Below are 18231 nucleotides of genomic sequence, written 5' to 3'. Positions count from 1 at the left end.
ATGTAGTTACTCTTCACACCTTTTGATTTTCACAAGTCTTGCATCAGATAACTTCACTCACAGTTTCCAACAAGAATGTGTCTGATCAAGATGGAAGTCCCAAACCTAGATGACTAATAGTGAGTCTTTTGAATTTCAGAATAAGCAGAAGCTAATTCATGAATTTGTTCATTTTTCTTTCTCAACTCCAAAGCATTTGGTAGACATTAAGTCTTTAGTTATCTCACACTTTCACATCCCCAGAGTGTTTTTAGTCTGGATATTAAATAGTCTGATGCAGATGGTAGAAGAATTCTGGCTTTAAATTTAAATTTTAGATACTTTAATAGGCATGGCCCAGGTATATAGCAATGTGATTAATGGAGCATCTGGAATTATCCCTTATGTCCATGAAATTTAGGTGGATCTGTTTGGTTGGATCAATGCTTGGCTATACCCAAAGGGAAAGAACTCTGCAGAAAGCCCAAATTTGAGGCCAGGTTCTGTCTCTTAGTTGCTGTGTGACTTTTGACAAGTCATTTTTAACTTCTTTTTCTTTATCTGTAAAATAGTAACCATAACGAAGCCTACCTTTTAGGGATAGTATGAAAACTAATTAAATATTGTAATGGAGATCATATCCAATGGCTTCTCAGCTATTTTGGTTATCTATTGTTGTATAACAAATAACCCTCACAACTTCATAAATTAAGACAATACCACATTATTATCTTCCATGATTCTGTGGGTTGACTGGACGTTTCTTCTACTCCCTACTGTGTTGATTAGGGTCATCTGGGGGCTGGCTCTGTTGGTGTAGAACATCCTAGATGGCTCCCTCACATGGCTGGCAGTTGATGCTACTGTCAGCTGCAAGCTCTGTTGGTCTGCTGACCAGATTAACTGAATTCCTCGTGTGGCCTCTCTATGTGACATGGCAACTGGGTTCTGAGAGAGAGTGATCCCAGTGCTCAAAGCAGAAGGAAGCAAAAGATGGAAGTCCTCTTGAGGCCCGGATTTGAAGTCCTAGAGTGTCACCTCACCATATTTTATTGATCAAAGCTCTCACATGGCCATCCCAGATACAAAGGCATGGGAAATATCTCCACCTCTTAATGCAAGGAGTGACATGTGTGAACAAGTGAACAAGGACGGAAGGAATTGTTGGGGTCACCCTTACATACTAGCTATCAAGCCTCTACTCAAACCACACCTTCTCAGAGAGTTCTTCCTTGATCATCTCATCAAAAAATGTCATGCACATCTCTCTTCTATCATATTATTTTAGTTTTCTTCATATTCTTTCAGTTTCTTCAAAAAGACTCTGGGATGACAACGTGTGAGGTAACTGAAGACTTTCATTTTCTTCCTTATCATCCACTATCTGACATTTTATTTCTTTTGCTTACCATCTGTCTTTCCCACTAGACATAAGCTCCATGGGGGCAGGGGCATAGTCTTATTTACTAAATATTTCCAGTATGTAGAACTATGTCTGTACATAGTAATCTATGCATGTGTGTGTGTATAGACACACATATATGCATATACATGCAGGAATGAAATGAATGAAGGTGAAAGGGCTTTGTAAATTGTGTAGAGTACTGTTATTATTATTGGATAAAGACACAGTTCACCCTTTCCCTAGTTGATTTACTCTTATTATTCATAAACCCATTTGCTGAATGCATACTATACATAAGACCCTGTGCTAATGACTAGTTGCTTAAAGAATTAATGTGGATTCATAGCACTTGACATAATTTGTTTGTTAGATCGCATTATAAATGACAGTAAGCTCTGGGCTACATTCTCACAGAGTTCCTGTTTAACTGTACTCCACAGATTGGCCTTTTAAACCCCACATTTCAACCTTGCAATTACGTGCCAAAAATCACAACTTTGCAATTAAATGCCTGAGTGTAGTTATAGCCATATAGATTATCCTGGACTGGGGGAGATAAAACCACCATTTATTGAATGTCCACTATGTCCCTTGTGTCTTCTGTATCCTCTCTCATTTTATCAGCACCACAACCCTGTGAAAAAGAACTTATGACCTCCGGTTTATAGATAAGAAAACTGAGGTTTCAGAATGCCTTGATTCTCCCATTTCTCGACTGCCTAACATAGCATCTGGCACAGAGGTGCTCAATAAATATCTGTTAAATACTGAACAAAAGACAAGTTAACTAAATTGTTTTTTTTAAATATCACCTAGAAGGTAACAGCTCTGACTTTGAACCCCGGCTGATGGGCTCCAAAGCCTAAATTATTTCCACCAGTCCAGAGCCAGTCATAGCAGTCTTAATAGCATCAGTGTCAAGTCTTTAAATTAGAGAAGAGGAGAAACCCTAGAGGTGAGAGTTATAGATTCATTTTGAAAGTGGGACTGAAGTAGGAAATAAGATAATCATTTTAACTGACAACATTTTATATTAGATGCTACAGTTGGTTTGATGTGTAACATCTGTTCAACATCACATGCAAAATAAAACTTTCCCTCTGACGTTTTTGGCTCTTGAGTCTCCTAGAAAATGCTGGGTGATCTACATCCTTTGAATATTAATGAAGCAAAGTAGCTCCAAAAATGCCCTACTGTGTCTCCACTCCAGGAACCAACATGACTCATTAGACTCCTGTTGATTAGAAATGTTAAAGTGGGTTTTCTTTCTTTTCATTTTAATTAAATAAAGTTGACAGACTTTCTTGATTCTCAATTGGCCAAGACTCCCAAAGTGTGGAATGAAAGGAAAATGGCACCCTCTTCCGAACAACGCTTGTTGGGCTGTATTGGGTTTGATACTCTTAACCACCCCAGGAGGCAATCAGTAAGTTTTAAGACAAATGAGATCCAAAGGTTTTGCTCTTGGGAGAAAAGGTAGAGAGAGAGAAAAAGATATTTCCTCTGTGATCGTAGATGAATGGTTATGGAGATTACAAATTGGGTCAGGCTGGTTTGCTGAGTGTCACAATATTGTGTAAGCAGTGAGCACAATTTTAATTCTCCTCCTCCCAGCTGAGCCATGCTAAAAGACTGCAGTGGTTTAAGGACACTTAGTTTTTCCATCTGGGTGGATTGATGCACAGCTGTAGCGACCCTGCATGAGATCATAGCTGAGAACCTTATCATCTGAGCTGCACAGAGCCAAGGAGACATATACTTTGATTTCCGTCTTTTATTTCCAGTGTCACATAAAAGCATCCTAACCTTAAGTTGTACCATTTTTTGGTCAGTTTATAACCACATAAATAGCTTCTGAATGTGCAGCCAACAAGGGTGGGGTATAAAGGCCTGGAACAGGACAGTTTTGAGATATTCAGGAAAAGGAATGGAACTTGTCTTCCCCTTGAACTTCCTCTCTATACTGCATCATCTTCACTTCTGTTAACAATGAAAGTTAGGGAACTCCAAGCTAAACAGGACCACGAAAGATCACTTAATACAGTCTCCTGCCTTCCGGGCATTGTTACCCCCATTTTATAGATGACCTAACTGTACCAAAGAGGGGACTTCCTCACTGTCCCAAATAACTAATTGATTAGAATATATTGAGCACCTGGGTCTGGTAGTGAGTTAAGAATTATACAGAAAAAGCAATAAATAAGACATAACTACTGCCCTTACAAACTGCTGTCACTACTCACTGTGTGACCTGGGACATTCAGTCCCTCAGTTAACAATATGTATTCAGTTTCTGCTCTGTGCCAGACACTTTTCTAGGTCAAATCACTTCCCTTCTCTGGGCTTCTGTTTCTTCAATCCTCTTACTCTCAAAGTCTATCTTATCCTAGAAAAGAGCAGTAAGCAGGGAGAGTAGAAACTGGGGGAGGGAAGTCCTTTCTCAATCGATGACCAGGTATTTAACCACCTGGAACGTATTCAATCCTATAATAGGGGATTTGTAGAAATACAAAGATAGCTAAGCTATGCTTTTTCTCCTCGATGACCTGGAAGTCCACTATGGACTGAATTGTGTTGCCCCTCTGCCACAAATTCATATGTTGAAGCCCTAACTCTCAATGGGACTGATTTTGGAGATAGATTCTTTAGGAGATAATTAAGGTTCAATGAGGTCATAGGGCTGGGGCCCTAATCCAAAAGGACTGGTGGCTTTATAAGGAAGAGAGAGAGATCTCCCCATCTCAGTGTGTGTGCCATAGAGGTAGGGCCGTGTGAGGGCACGAAAGGAAGGCAGCAACCTTTGAGCTAGGAATTGAGCCCTCACCAGAAACCAAACCCTGCTGGAAACTTGATCTTGAACTTCCCAGCCTCCAGAAATGTGAGAAATAAATGTCTGTTATTTAAGCCACCCAGTCTGCAGTATTTGGTAGCAGCCAGAGCTGACTAAGATGGAGTCCACAAGACAATCCAAATGGCACACTGAATCATACAAGATAGGATATAGTTGCAGTAAAGCCCTAAGTCATGGTTTCCAGCTGTTTTGAATGTGATAGTCTTTCTCTCTTTATCTCATATACTTCCCTCATACACACGCGATCTTATTTATACTTTTCAAAATTTTTCGTTGAGGAAATATTTATGTGTGTGTGAATTCGGTACCTCTTCCTGTAAGCCCAAAACCTCTGAAGACTTGCCAGCCCGGGGTCTGGGAACCTCTACTCCAGATGCAATAGAAGTTGAAAGTAAGAAGAAAATCTGGCAGCAAAAGCAAATAAGGGAAGCTCTTCATACCTGAATGGGCCAAAATCAGGATAAAGAAGCATTCTGGAAGAAGAAGAATGGGAAGAATCCCTCTAAAAACAGTCCCAGCTATAGTGGTTCCCCCAACGTCTGCACTCCTCTCTCATCTCAAGATTTATGCTAGATTGGACTCATAATTTCAAGCAGTGTTGTGCTGGAAAACTGGCTCTCTGGGAAAAAAAAAAACTTTGATTTGTGGTGTTTGCCAGTTTCTGTGGTGTAAATACACCCACAATGGCTGATTTCAAGCTACTAATTGATGTCACTGACATGGTGTTGGAAAGATAGGAGTAGAACTGGCTCTTGAGAATCAACAAGAAGCAACTTCAGCACACCATGGTAAGGAAGCTGCCTTATTCCAAACTTTCATTTGTAGAATTTAACCCTCTGCCTAGAGAAGACTCAAGAGCAAACCTCCAAACCACTGCCTCTCTCTCTCTATAAGCCTTCCCCTCTCCTCAAGTCAGAGCAGCTCTACTTTAAACTAATTTACAAATTAGGTGTCTGGGTAAGACACCGTTTTCACAAAGCTACTTAGTTATACTTTAGGTCATGTTTACCAATTTGGTATTCCCCAGAACAAAGGCTCCAAAATATGTTAATATTTAGTTTATGACCATGGGAGGTCAAAAAACTTTGGGAAAACTGCTCCTTTCTATATTGGTCACAATATATCTTTGCATATTCAATGTTCTGAAAAATCCTGCAATAAATAATCCTGTCTCAATTTTGTTGTAATTCAGTATTTTCCAAACTTTTTTGACAAATGAATATTTATCTTTTTAAATATTCTGCAAAACAAAATTCCGTGTGATACTTTTTTGAAATATCTGTTCCCAGTATTGACTGAAGTCATTCTGACTCTTGGCTGAAACCCCTACTCTACAGACTAGAGAAAGTCCCAGCCAGGCCTTTGAGAAGATTTCCAAGAATATCTAGGGATTTACATTCTCATGGGCATCTCCACCTCCAAATTCTTGCTTTAACTGTATTTTTTTTGGTTTTCTTTTGTTCTACTTTTCTTTGTTTTTGATTCTGTTCAACTATCAGTGTTCTCTGGAACACTTCCTATCTGTCAGTTCCCTCCTAAAATGTGACATCTGTACCTCATATGTGTTCCAAGCATGACACAGAAGAAATAGGACTATTATATTTCATGGATTCTAAGATGCACATTTTTCACATTTTAACATCTCTGAAAGTGGGATCTATCTTATAATGAAAGTTGTAGTTTAATTGGCAACACTTTTTCTTCTTTTAGTGTTACATGAAATAATGGTGCATCTTACGGTAAACATCAGATTTGCTAAAGTATGGTATTATTTATTATCCATTTAATAAATATGAGCTCTAAAACCTGCAGACCTGAGTCTCATGGAGCAGTATAGCTGTCTCAGTCATATTTGTTAAATAAATAAATAAATGAAACTTTTGGTATCCTGTTTTACCACATCAACTGAGATATGGGATTCAGTCTTGTTTCCTAATTTAAACACAGATACACACACACACGCATACATACAAAACACTTGTGTGAGCCTGCACATACACACACACACACACACACACACACACAAAGAGCAGTTCCAGAAATCAGCTCCACTAACATATTATAATATTAAATGTTAGACCTACCTCTTCTTCAAACAGTCCATGGACCATTTCTTCAACTCAGGTTCCAAAACAGTCCTTCTCTTGCCCTCTTTGCTTTTTTAGTTTTATTTCCTCTCTTTTCCTCATCTATAGATCCTTTCCCAATCAGAACCAAAAACAAATTCTTTTCCCTTTCTTATGCAGAGAAGTTTAGTCATTTCAGACTTCTCTAAACCCAGCTTAAGGTGACATCACCCCTTCAGGGGCTTGACTGTAAGTTCTTGAACGAAGTTTCTGTCTCCTAGACTCCGGCTGAGGGGGAAGGAAGTAAAGGGAAAAGGCACGGTTTTGATTTTGTTGTTTACATACACATCTCCACAACATTCCAGGTGGATGGTCTTGTTACTTCAGTTTTATTTCCTCCAACGATAGAGTGCTCACAGTCTCCCCAAACAAAGAGGTCCATTTGTAGACGGTTCTAATTGTCAGAGCGTTGTCTCATCTACTGACCTGACATTTTCCTCATTACAAGGCTTGTCCACCTATCTGGAAATCATATATATATAAAATCTCTTTTCCATATGACAGTTGTTGAAATATTTAAAGACAAGGGTCACATTTCCTATGAATCTTCTATTCCACTCATCATCATTTCTTCCTATGGTTTCTTGAATGTCAATGCTCCCAGAGTCTTTATCATCAAAAATCTGTCTCCTTAGATATATTCCAGTTTGTCAGGCTTCAACTGAGGGTGTGCAGCCAGATCTGAGTGGTATATTTCCCACAGAGTTTAATAGGACGTATGACCTTATTTCCTTCACAGAATTTATAATCTCAAATTATTTTATATCCTCGTTTATTGCTTAAGCCTTCATTAGAAAGTAATATCCTTGAGGACATGGTTCTTGTCTTTTTGTTCACCTTTTTATCATAGGTATATGGCAAATAGTAGATGCTCAATAAATGTGTCAAACGAATGACTGAATGAGGCATCCTTTCTCCAGCATTTCTCAGAGATGCCTCATAGTCATTCATATATTTGATCTGTGAATTCTCTTGATGTCCTTGAATGCTATTTATCAGAGACCTAACACAAAAGTGTTTTACAATGTTTTTTGTTCTGTTTTGTTTTGTTTTGTGAGGAAGATCAGCCCTGAGCTAACATCCATGCCAATCCTCCTCTTTTTGCTGAGGAAGACTGGTCCTGTGCTAACATCTATTGCCAATCCTCCTTCTTTTTTTTCCATTTTTCTCCCCGAAGCCCCAATAGATAGTTGTATGTCACAGTTGCACATCCTTCTAGTTGCTGTATGTGGGACGCGGCCTCAGCATGGCCAGACAAGCAGCGCGTCATTGCGCGCCCAGGATCCGAACCTGGGCCAGTAGTGGAGCTCGCTCACTTAACCGCTAAGCCAAGGGGCCGGCCCCCACAAAAGTGTTTTAAAGACTCCTGACTCAGCTTGAGTTTCTCTTCTTTCATATCAATATCTATTGGTATATGATAGATCAATAATATAGAGGTAAAAATTGATAGATCAGTATCTATTCATATCTACTCTCTTAAGTTATTCTCTTCCAATCATTCTTGCCTGATGGAGAAAGCAGAAGCAAAATAGAAACTCAGAAATGCTCTTTCTTTTCACCGTTTATCAATTTTAAACCATTCTTTCTATGGTCTGTAGGAAGACTTAAAAGGTGCTCAAACTTGATTATGGATGCTGGGCCAAGGGGGAATTATGACTGACAGCCCCAAAGCTGTCTAGTGGATTTGACTTGTGTTTTCGGATAGATTCTGAATTCTCTTTTATCTTGAGGCTTTCCCCTTCCTGTGGGATTTAGGCAACATTAGAGTTTCTTGAGACTAGGAGCCTTGTTTGTCCTCTTCACTACTCTACTCAAATTTTGATGTTTGCTTTAGCAATTGAAGTTGAAAATCCAGAGTTAGGTGACCCTGAGCAGCATCTTTGCTCTGAAACCTCCAGGTGTGCCCTCATTCAGAAGAAGTTGATGGCTCTACCTGTTACGCCAAGAGCCACGAAGATGGAAGACAATCCATGGAGGGAAAAGCACTCCAAGAATAGAAGTGTGGGAGGGATTAGCTATTGGATTTCCATATAGTCACATCACAAATTATTATGTTGATGCTAAATATTAGGAACTTACCCTCTAACTATTTGGAGGAGTGTCCACAATGCATTATTTTCTTAAAAAAGAAAGTTGCAGCTAAATGCAAATAGTAAGATGCATTAAAAACAATCAAAGACAAAAATCCGTGTGTGCGTGCGTGTGCGCTTATGTTTGTGTTACACACAGGAAAAGGAGAGATACTAGCCAGGCTGTTGGTATTTATTAGTGTGGGAGGTAAAAAATGAAAAAAAAGAGAGAAGGTAGAGTTGATGGCTACAGTTTTTCCTTACGTATGTTTGTATTATTTCATTGGTTGTCATAAACACGTGTTAGTATGTCCCTCTTAAATAGGAATTTCATAAAAGATTAACGGAAAAACAAATCTAAAGCCCAATAACTCTTCAAAAGAGAAACCAAAGCAAAGTTGTGGAAAAGTAGAGTTTCTAGACATGTTCTACCTGTTTCTTTTCATAACGCTGTAAATGGGGATGTGGTTTTTCAGGGACATGGGGAGAGATTTGACTTTTCTGTCTTGGGTTTGAGGCTTGAGCATCATTGTATTTCATACATGATTCTAGATGGGTCATGTGGTCAGGAAAGTCTCCTGGGATGCTGAAAACATGAGCTGTCTCCTTCTTTCCATATTGTCCAGATACCTTAAAGGAAGTCATCTTGAAAACAAAAAAAAAATTTCTAGTGTGTATATGTATGTGTGTGTGAGAGGATGCTTGCAGGGTTCTGGGATCAGGCAATACTAACGACATTAAACAAACACTCGATAATTTCTTGATCCATTTGAATCATTAATATTATAACAAGTTTGCCATTGGGGATTTTTATTCTTTCAGGTAAATCCAGAGTTTGGCACCTAAACTCTCCCCTAAGCAATGGCTCAAGTTTAGATCTGGTCTCCAATAAAAAGCAACTCTAGCAAGTTGAATGTAAGAATTAAGAATGGTGGCTGGGAAGGTAGACGGTAGTGATTTGAAATTTGAATTAGCTGTGTGACCCTGAGCGACTGAGTTCAACCGCTCTGAGCCTCAGGTTTCCCATCTATCTCATAGGGTTGTTGGGAAAATGGATATAACGTGAGGAAAGTACACCAATGCAAATCCTCTCAGCCTACCTTCTATTTTAGCCACTGCTGAGGCAAACAGGTCCATGTGAGCTGGGGCCAGCTTTGCAGAAAGGTGACCTGAAGCTCACACCCTGTCCCTCTAGTTTCCCAGGCCTCACTGCCACAGTGGTTTGGGACACCTGCAGGAAAATGACTGGTACTCACACATGCGCAACCTGGAGTTATGGGGTCACCCTTGACCAATAGGGGGATGACAGTTCTGAGCATTTTCTTAAGGTTCTGTAGGGAAAAATGTGTGCTTCTCTGTAAAACTAGACCTTGGATTGTTTAGACCCTGGAGGACACCCCTTTGGGTTGTCTGATTCTATAGAAGCTACTTTACAATAGCTTACACATGCACACACACACACACACACACACACACACAAGTGATTCATCTGTAATGTGATGTTTGAAAACCATGGTGTTCTCTTGATCATCTAGCTGGAACTTTCTAGATTTAGTCCATAAGGATTTCTCTTTTAAAGACTTGGGCTATTAGGTTATACCTCTCTTTTTCTGAACTCCTTGCAATAAACTTCCTCAAAAACATAGACAAATATTTTTAGGTTAGGAATATAAACTCTCATGATTTTAAAAATTCCGACCAGTCTGTCATAGCTCTTACTATGTGCCCACTGAGTCTCCTTCCATAATGACTGGGTGGGACCCATTTCTTTCTAAATACTGGCTATTAATGAATAAAAATAATTGCATGGTGTGATCCCGAGCCAGTGTGATCTGTAACTGTATGACAAGGGACACAATTAACACCAGGCTTGGGAACTGTTACTGTAATGAGCGTTTGGTATGAAAGGATCATTATTTTTTTAAAAATATAGGAAGAGAAGACTTAATATGCCAGTTGGTTTCTGTAGACAAGCTAAATGGCTTAATTATCGCCATTAGTAATCAGGTGTTAAAACTGCGGTACAAATTGCCAAGGACTGAACTTTGTGTGGAGATGAGTGTCATCAGAGAAAAGGAGGAAAAAGGGGGAGTTAACGGACATCGTGACAGGTCCTTTTCCTATTTCATGTCATTGAACCCACATGACAACTCCATTTGAGGTTGACAGAAGCAAGGAGTAAAGAGTATTCACAGGCACTATTGAAAATGTCATGGGGTCCAATGAAGCAAGGCATACTGTGGGCTCCCCTGCAGTTGTATGGGGTGGTGGTGGGCAGGCAGGGAAGGGGCCTTCTGAGAACTGTGTACACCTTCTCCCAAGCCCTGCTGCTCCATTTAGCGCCATCTTCTCCCCCTAACCCTCCACCGCCCACTCCATACTCTTTGCCACCTTCATGTTATTCCTCGGGCTGCTCTCTGCCTTGAATTTCCTGCCCCATCCCTTTTGTTACTTTAAATGCTAACTACTCCTCTTGAATCCACTCAAGTCACATCTTAACCAGAACAATTTCTTGCAGAATTCTAGCCCACTGCGGATTTCTGTATTGCTTGTAGTCAGTCAGGCTATGGTACCCAGCACTTAATCACTCAAGGATGGTTTCCTCACATCAGCTCTGTCTCTTTCATTTAGATCCATAAGCCTTTTGGTATCAAGAACTGATTTAGGGAAAGAGAGAATGCATCAATTAAGATTGAGGCTCAGTCCTGAGGGACAGAACACTCAAGATGGTGGTGGCATACATAACAAGACCAAGACAGTTGCTTCCCTTTCATGTAAACACACACAGCCTAGGGCTAACATAATGGTTCCAGGATTGCTGGGGAGCCAGGCTCCTTCTATCTTGTTGCTCTGCCATCCTAAATATACGGCTTACATTGTTAGTTTCAAGATTCCAATTTACTTTACCAGTTTACCTGAATAATAACTAACATTTATGGAATAACTTCCATGTTCTAATATCTCCTTAACGCACTCCCTACCCCTCAAAACAGAAACCAAGACAAAAGCTTGTGTTCAGGTAGTTTACTTGGGACTGTGATGTTAAGGACCCAGGAATGAGGGGTAAGGGGAAGTGCAACAGGGGAGGAGGGAAAACCAATACACATTTGTGTTACACACATGGGCTACTGCTGTTTAATCCCTTGGAACATTCCAAGGAACTGATAAACGGTAATTTTGGAAACAGGTAAAGTCATGATTCTCATACAGATATAAACGGGAACACGTGTTAAATATTCAACTCATAATCCATGAAAGAAATAGACAGATATTTTACCCACTTCAAAAGAGAATCCAAAGAACAGATACATTTACAGATCAGGAATATAGAAATGAAGGTGCAAATGGAGGCAAAACTTGCTTTTGCCACAGCGGGAAAGAGAGTCTTTTGGACCATACAGAATTTTCTTGTTTAGAGACAAGAATTATCTTGCACTGCTATCAGTAGTCTAGAATTTAAAGCATTGTAAAATAGCTCCCATAGAATCAGATAACCGGGAGGGGTGTCCTTCAGGGTCTAGACAATCCAGGCTCTGGTTTTCCAGAGAAGCATACATTTTCCCCTACAAAGCCTTAAGAAAATCCTCAGCACTGTCATCCTCCAAGCAGTCAAGGGTGACCCCACAACTCCAGGTTCCCCGTGTGTGAGTACCAGTCACTTTCCTGCAGGTGAAGCTGGGAACCCGAGGGTTACTGTAGATATTCAATGAGAACGTGATTACCTCTCAACCTTGTTCCCAACACAGACATATATGAATCTTGTCAATTTGCTGTTTTCTTGTTTAACTTGAGGGGTGACTCAGGGGTCTCGAGGATTTGTGAGCTTGTTTCTCTGAAGCTCCTCCTGCCAAGCCCTTTAGCTCTATAAAACTCCCTGTTTTCTGCTCTTGTTAAGGCAGATTTGAGTGAACTCATGCACCCAATTTCTCGTTTTGGCCAATTCCAGTAAAACCTTTCTCCACTTCTAAGCACTGATGTCTCAGTGTTTGGCTTACTGCTCATTGGGCACACGAACATGAGATTAAGAGGTTTGGTATCACAGGTGTCCCACACCACTGTGGCAGTGAGGCTTGGGAAGCTAGAGGGACAGGGTGTGAGCTTCAGGTCACCGTTCTGCAAAGCTGGCCCCAGCCCACATGGGCCTATTTGCCTCAGCAGTGGCTAAAATAAAAGGTGGGCTGAGAGGATTTGCACTGATGCCCTTTCCATGTGTTATATCAATCCTCCCAATAACCCTGTCAATGCAAAATAACCAATAACCATTCTATAGATAAGAGAAATAAGGTGAGTTTACTTGAGCCAGAGTGAGGATTATAACCCGGGAAGGCCTTAGAAAGCGTTCCGGAGAAGCATGGTTTACAGTCCAGTCTTATGTCTTTTTAGAACAAAGAATATACATTAAACATACCTGGGATACATTTTCATCAAAGTTTCAAAGAAGTATTCAATTGCAAATTAATAGGTCAGTGTGACCAAGATATCAGGAAAGGGACTAATCTGGGTGTAACCAATAGGGCATTGAGTGTTCCCAATAGGGCATTACCAATAGGGCGTAGGAGGGGACCTATGCATTCTTATCTTAAGAGAGTGTATTCTTTACTTTAATGGTTAAGCAGATGTACAACGTATGTTTGATAGGCCATAAGTCAGACTTTTTAGTTCAAGCTGAATCAGTTTGAACCCGAATAGTTACCCCATACACCTCAATATGTGAAAATCTCTTGTCAACCCTATTAGATAGATGGGAAAACTGAGGCTCAGAGGGGTTGAACTCAGTTGTCCAAGGTTACACAGCTAATTCAGTAGAAGATGGTGGTTTCAAATTCACACAATCTGTCTCCCCAGCCGCTGGTCCCAACTCTTACATTCTACTTGCTAGGTTGCTTTTTACTGGAGACCAGATCTAAACTTGAGCCATGGCTTAGGGGAGAGTTTAAGTGCCAAACTCTGGATTTATCTGAAACAAAGAATAAAAATCTCCAATGGCAACCCTGTTATAATATCAACGGCTCAGCAGGGGTAAGAAATGATGGATTGTTTGTTTAATGTCATTAGTGTTGCCTGATCTCAGAACCCTGAAGGCATTTCCCCCCTCGTTCCCTCTTACACACTTGGCCTTTGTGGAAACAGCTCTGTAATGTTTTCTTCTCTTTTCTTTAAAGCCAAAATGTATTGTAGAAGTGAGTATGGAGTACTTTGGAAAAGGGGAAAAATTGCCTTCCACACAGTCTCTCTGGAAACTCAGTAAGTCTTGGTGAACACAAAATGTGACAGCAACCTGGCCCCTACCTTCACCAGCTGTAAAAATTATAGTCCCCAGTTTGTGTACCGTCGAGCTGGGATTTAGGCAGTGGGTGCTTAGACAACCATTGGATATTTATCACAGCTCTTTGAGGACTTTGTAGGCTATGCCCAGGGACACATTTAAGCCTGATTATTTATTTCTGTGGTGTACCTTCAGGTCACATTATATATACATATGTTCCTTTACTTGTGACTTCTGTTCTTCTCTGGTCATACTTCTAAGTCTAAAAATCCTTTTCAGGTTCCAGTGGAAAAGCTTCATGTGGTTTCCCTCAGCCGGGTTACTTTGACAATAAGAAATCAAGCAACATTTGTGAGTGCCTCTCACTCCTGCTGTGGTATAAGTAAATAGTAGCGACTTTAGAGTTTGTCTGGAAGAAGAAAAGTGCCACCACGGAGTGTTGTGGCAGGAAGAGTTTGCAGAATTTAGTGACGTTCTCTACGTTTTTCTCATCTCTTACATGGGCTCTGTGACCTTGAACAGGTTGCTGAGACTGAGATCTCCATTGATTACAAATGTTAAACAGAGTTCATAATCCCCCCCTTACTCAAAGGGGCTCAGGGAGGGCAGAGTGAGGCAAACGCATTGGAAAGTGTCTTGTATACTATTAACAGCAGTACTACCTAAGATTCAGCAAATGCTAACATTTTTCTCTCTGACCTTCAATAAAAGAAAAGCTGAGGATGTGAATTTCCTTTCCAACTCAGCCAAGGCCATAATGTGGGGGGATAGGCTGATGTCTTCCAGGTGTGTGTAAACATTATCCACGGCTAAATCTAGAGGAAAGGAGAGAAATGATGTCTTATTGCTTGTCTTTGGGAAATCGCACAGGATAATGAAGTTGTTTGGTCATTTGCCATGTGCCAGGTTCTGTGCTAAGTGTTTCCCATGCACTCCTCATGTATTTTGTCAGACTATCAGCATGAGCAAAGGGGAAGGTGGATGGAATGAGGAACAATCAGGAAGCAGACCAGGGTGAAGGAGGACAACCTAGAACTTCTCTGCACTCATTTATTCAGCTAACATTTGTGGAGTCCCTGCTGTGTGCCAGACAGTGTGCTGGGTAAACATATATCTTGGCATTTGTTACTGAGACTGAGGCATGACCACATATGGCAATGCAAAGAGAGGCAGCTGTGAGGCTAAATGGTAGGTAAATCCTAGAACTAGCATATGCTTCCTACCCTAGGCTGGGGCCCCTGGCCTTAGCTATACAAACCAAAACCCAGGCCAAGTGCTTGGAGCTGCTTAATGAGTGATCCTCAGAGGTCGCTAAAAGCTGCTAAGTGAATGTTCCTGCTTTCCATCTGTCCCTCTAATCTCAAACCCTGTGCTCCTTTTAGTCACAGCAGGCTCCCACATGGAGGGCGTGGGAGCAGACAGGACCCATCTCTGCCAGCTCTTTGTTAAACTCGATTCTCCTAAGGCTTCTCTTCAGACTCAGAAGGAACCTGGAGCTGCTGGCTTGGGCTCAAGCTCCTGACAGCAGCAACTCAAAGACGTCATGTGGTCTGCACTAATTAGACCCGCCAAACCCATTACCAAGGAAAGCCAGAGCACTTAGGCAATTAGTGATGATTTGGCTAGTGTCCACCATCACCAGATGGTCTCTGCAACTCCCCCACATTCTCAGAGAAATTACACATTGAGGCAAAGCTGATGTCCTATAAGGCATGGACAGAGTGAACATTCTAGAAGAAAAGAGAATAATAATGATCTGAATCATAGACTTAGGCACTATTTATTGAACATCAACTATGCCAGGCTTGGGGCTAGACATTCCACAACATCAATTCAATCCTCACATAATCCCTAGGGAGTAGGTGCTAAGATTATCCTCATTTTACTTGAGAGAAAACCAAAGCTTTGAGAGGTTGTCCAAGGTCACTCAACAAGAATATTTAAAGCTGGGATTCAAACTCAATTCTGTCTGGATGCAAAGCACATTCTGGAATCACATGGACCATTTTGTAATAACATGGTGAGAAGACCTCCTTTAAATATATCATCACTTCCTCAGACTAGATTATGTCCCTCTCGTATATGCTCTTACAGCACATATCCATCCTTTTATTTATAGCCATAACTGTCATATGCTTAATGCCTATGTCTCCCATTATACTAAGTTCAATAGATGCAGGACTTTGTTGTTTTCTTTACCACTTTATCCATAACTCTTTGCATGTGCCTGGTATATAAAACGTGGTCAACAACTACTTGTTTTGTGAATTAATGAAAGCAAACAATCAGGCAAGAAAAAGAGAGTGAAAGAAAGAAGACAGTACTCATGAGAATATGGAAAGACCATTTGGTTTCATATTTACAAATATATAACACTAGTGTGCTGGTAAACTGGTTCTCTAGGAAGAGAAATCACCCTGATTTGTAGCATTTGCCAGTTTCCACTGTGTAAAGGCTCCCATCATGACCAGTTTCAAGCTACCAACATGCTATCAGTGAATGCAGAGTTGGAAGAGATGCACAGTATTGGCTCTTGCCAGATCCAGCAGGACTTTCTCATTTTTTTTGGAGACTAGAGCGTCAGTTTCCTCTGATTTTCATTCTCCCCATCAGCAGAGTGAAGCGTCTGGACTAGTAGTTTCCACATTCTGTCCATCAGCTCTGACACTCTATAAGCCTACATATGATGTCTTTCGTTATTTTGTCCTCCCACTAGGTTGGAGTGATGAGGGTGAGGAAGAGGGAAGATGGAGGACTAGACACCGAGAAGACTGAGTGAGGGCTCAGACCAATGGGCAGTTAGAGCATCTTGGCTCCTTGTTTCCCTTTTCAGAAATATCTCCCAGTGCTTTCAAAATAGGCTACTTCTTGCATCCAATTGAAGGAATCAACCTATTTACTTTTCAAGTAAAATACAACTACAATCTCACCAATTTCAAAAGTCAAGCATCAGTGGATTTTGGAAAGCTAGTGTTAGCACTAGCATTAGAAAACAGCTAAAGAAAAACCACCCTGTTACATATTGGAGAGGTGTAGAGAGACTTACAGGTTCTATATTTGAGAAAGACAAATGGATGCAATGAGAGCATTGTGACATCCCTGTTTTATGCCCTTCTGTGTACTTGACCATCCCCTCCCCTCTTACACCATTTACTTTACGGGACACAGGCTCTCCATCTCAAGGTAAACTTAAGATGTCACGGAATAGTCTAGGGAAAATAGGAAACTGTTATTGTGACTGCAATCTGTGAGAACTGTATTTCTGTCTCTGCAATATTTTCAATGAGTGGTCACTTGGCCTTAACATCTCAGGATCTGAGGGCTGCTAAGTCATTAGTCTGAGTGTTCATCTTGTTGAAAATTGAAAAACATAGGTTTCTATAAACAGGAAATTCTATCAAGTAAAGTCACTATAATTTGGACAGTTCTGCATAGAAAGCCTGTTTCAAGAGGTTTCGAGATTTAGAGACAGAGAATGAGCTGTAAAAGTTTGCCCTCTTCTGGGACTCGATGGAAAATGGGTCATTCAGAATTTTGGCAGTCACCATCACCATCAGCCTAATTAGATCTTCTGCCTTGAAGTTTTTCTCCACCCCTTAGTCAATCTGTATAATGCATTCATTTCAAATTCAGATGTAGATATCATTTGTTGCCCACCAGTATTTGTGAGGCATGTTGGAGGGGTGGGGAGAGGGAATAGATGAAGGAAACTTAGTTCCTTTCCTCCAGGAGCTCTTAATATGGTATCAGAAGATAAGGATACGACTGAGTAGTCAAGGAAGAATATAATATGAATGGAAACAGAAATATGTAGGACAAGCACGGGACTTTGGGATATGTGGTGGGGAGACAAGGCTCTGGAGTCAGATCAAATTTATTTACTAGCCATATGACCTTAAAGAAGTTACTTAATCCTGTAAGTTTCAGTTTTCCTATATATAAAAGGGATAATATTAATCATGCTTATCTATCAAGTTGTTTTGAGGATTAGATGGGATAACGCCTGTGAAGCACTCAACACACTCTGACATACAGTGAGCACTTAATAAATGTCAGCTATTATTAGCTATTTTCATTTGGAGTGAGATAAAGAGAGTGGTCTTGGGTAGGAGTGGGGATAGAGAAGGGTGTTGCAGGCAGAGTGGTGGCAAAGACAAGAAAGTGTGAAAGACCACAGTATATTTGAGTAATATTTAATAGACCAAATTAATCCAACAAATATTGAAGAGGGAGAGGGGATGGAGTTTGAAAAAGATGACCAGAGCTAGCTTGGAAATGACTGAAAGACCTGGTAAAGAGGGTGACCTCAACCTGAAGACAAAGTGACCTGCTGGCATTTTTAAGGCAGTAGCCAAATCTGTGTACTAGAGTTTGCTCAGGTGACACGATGAATTGGAGAGGGGAAGAGTTTCAAGACAAGGAGACCACTAGGGGGCTTTGTCTAGAGATGCATATTAGGAGACCATTGGTGTTGGACAGCAGTTGACATTGTGGGGGTGGGGAAGGACTCCCACAAATAAGTGTAGAATGAGGAA

General features: G+C 40.6%; 1 long non-coding RNA gene across 11 annotated transcripts in view; it reads left to right on the top strand.

The window, feature by feature from the left end:
- LOC147917102 (uncharacterized) overlaps window positions 1-18231 on the top strand; it is a 122659-nt gene that overhangs the window by 67625 nt on the left and 36803 nt on the right. The gene's annotated exons all lie outside the window — the stretch shown is intronic.

The sequence above is a fragment of the Ceratotherium simum genome, chromosome 5, assembly GCF_057802395.1.
Source record: "Ceratotherium simum simum isolate JZ-2026a chromosome 5, ASM5780239v1, whole genome shotgun sequence".
In the NCBI taxonomy this organism is placed as follows: domain Eukaryota; kingdom Metazoa; phylum Chordata; class Mammalia; order Perissodactyla; family Rhinocerotidae; genus Ceratotherium; species Ceratotherium simum.
Note: the sequence above shows the minus strand (reverse complement) of the source record. Positions and strands in the feature narration are given on the sequence as shown.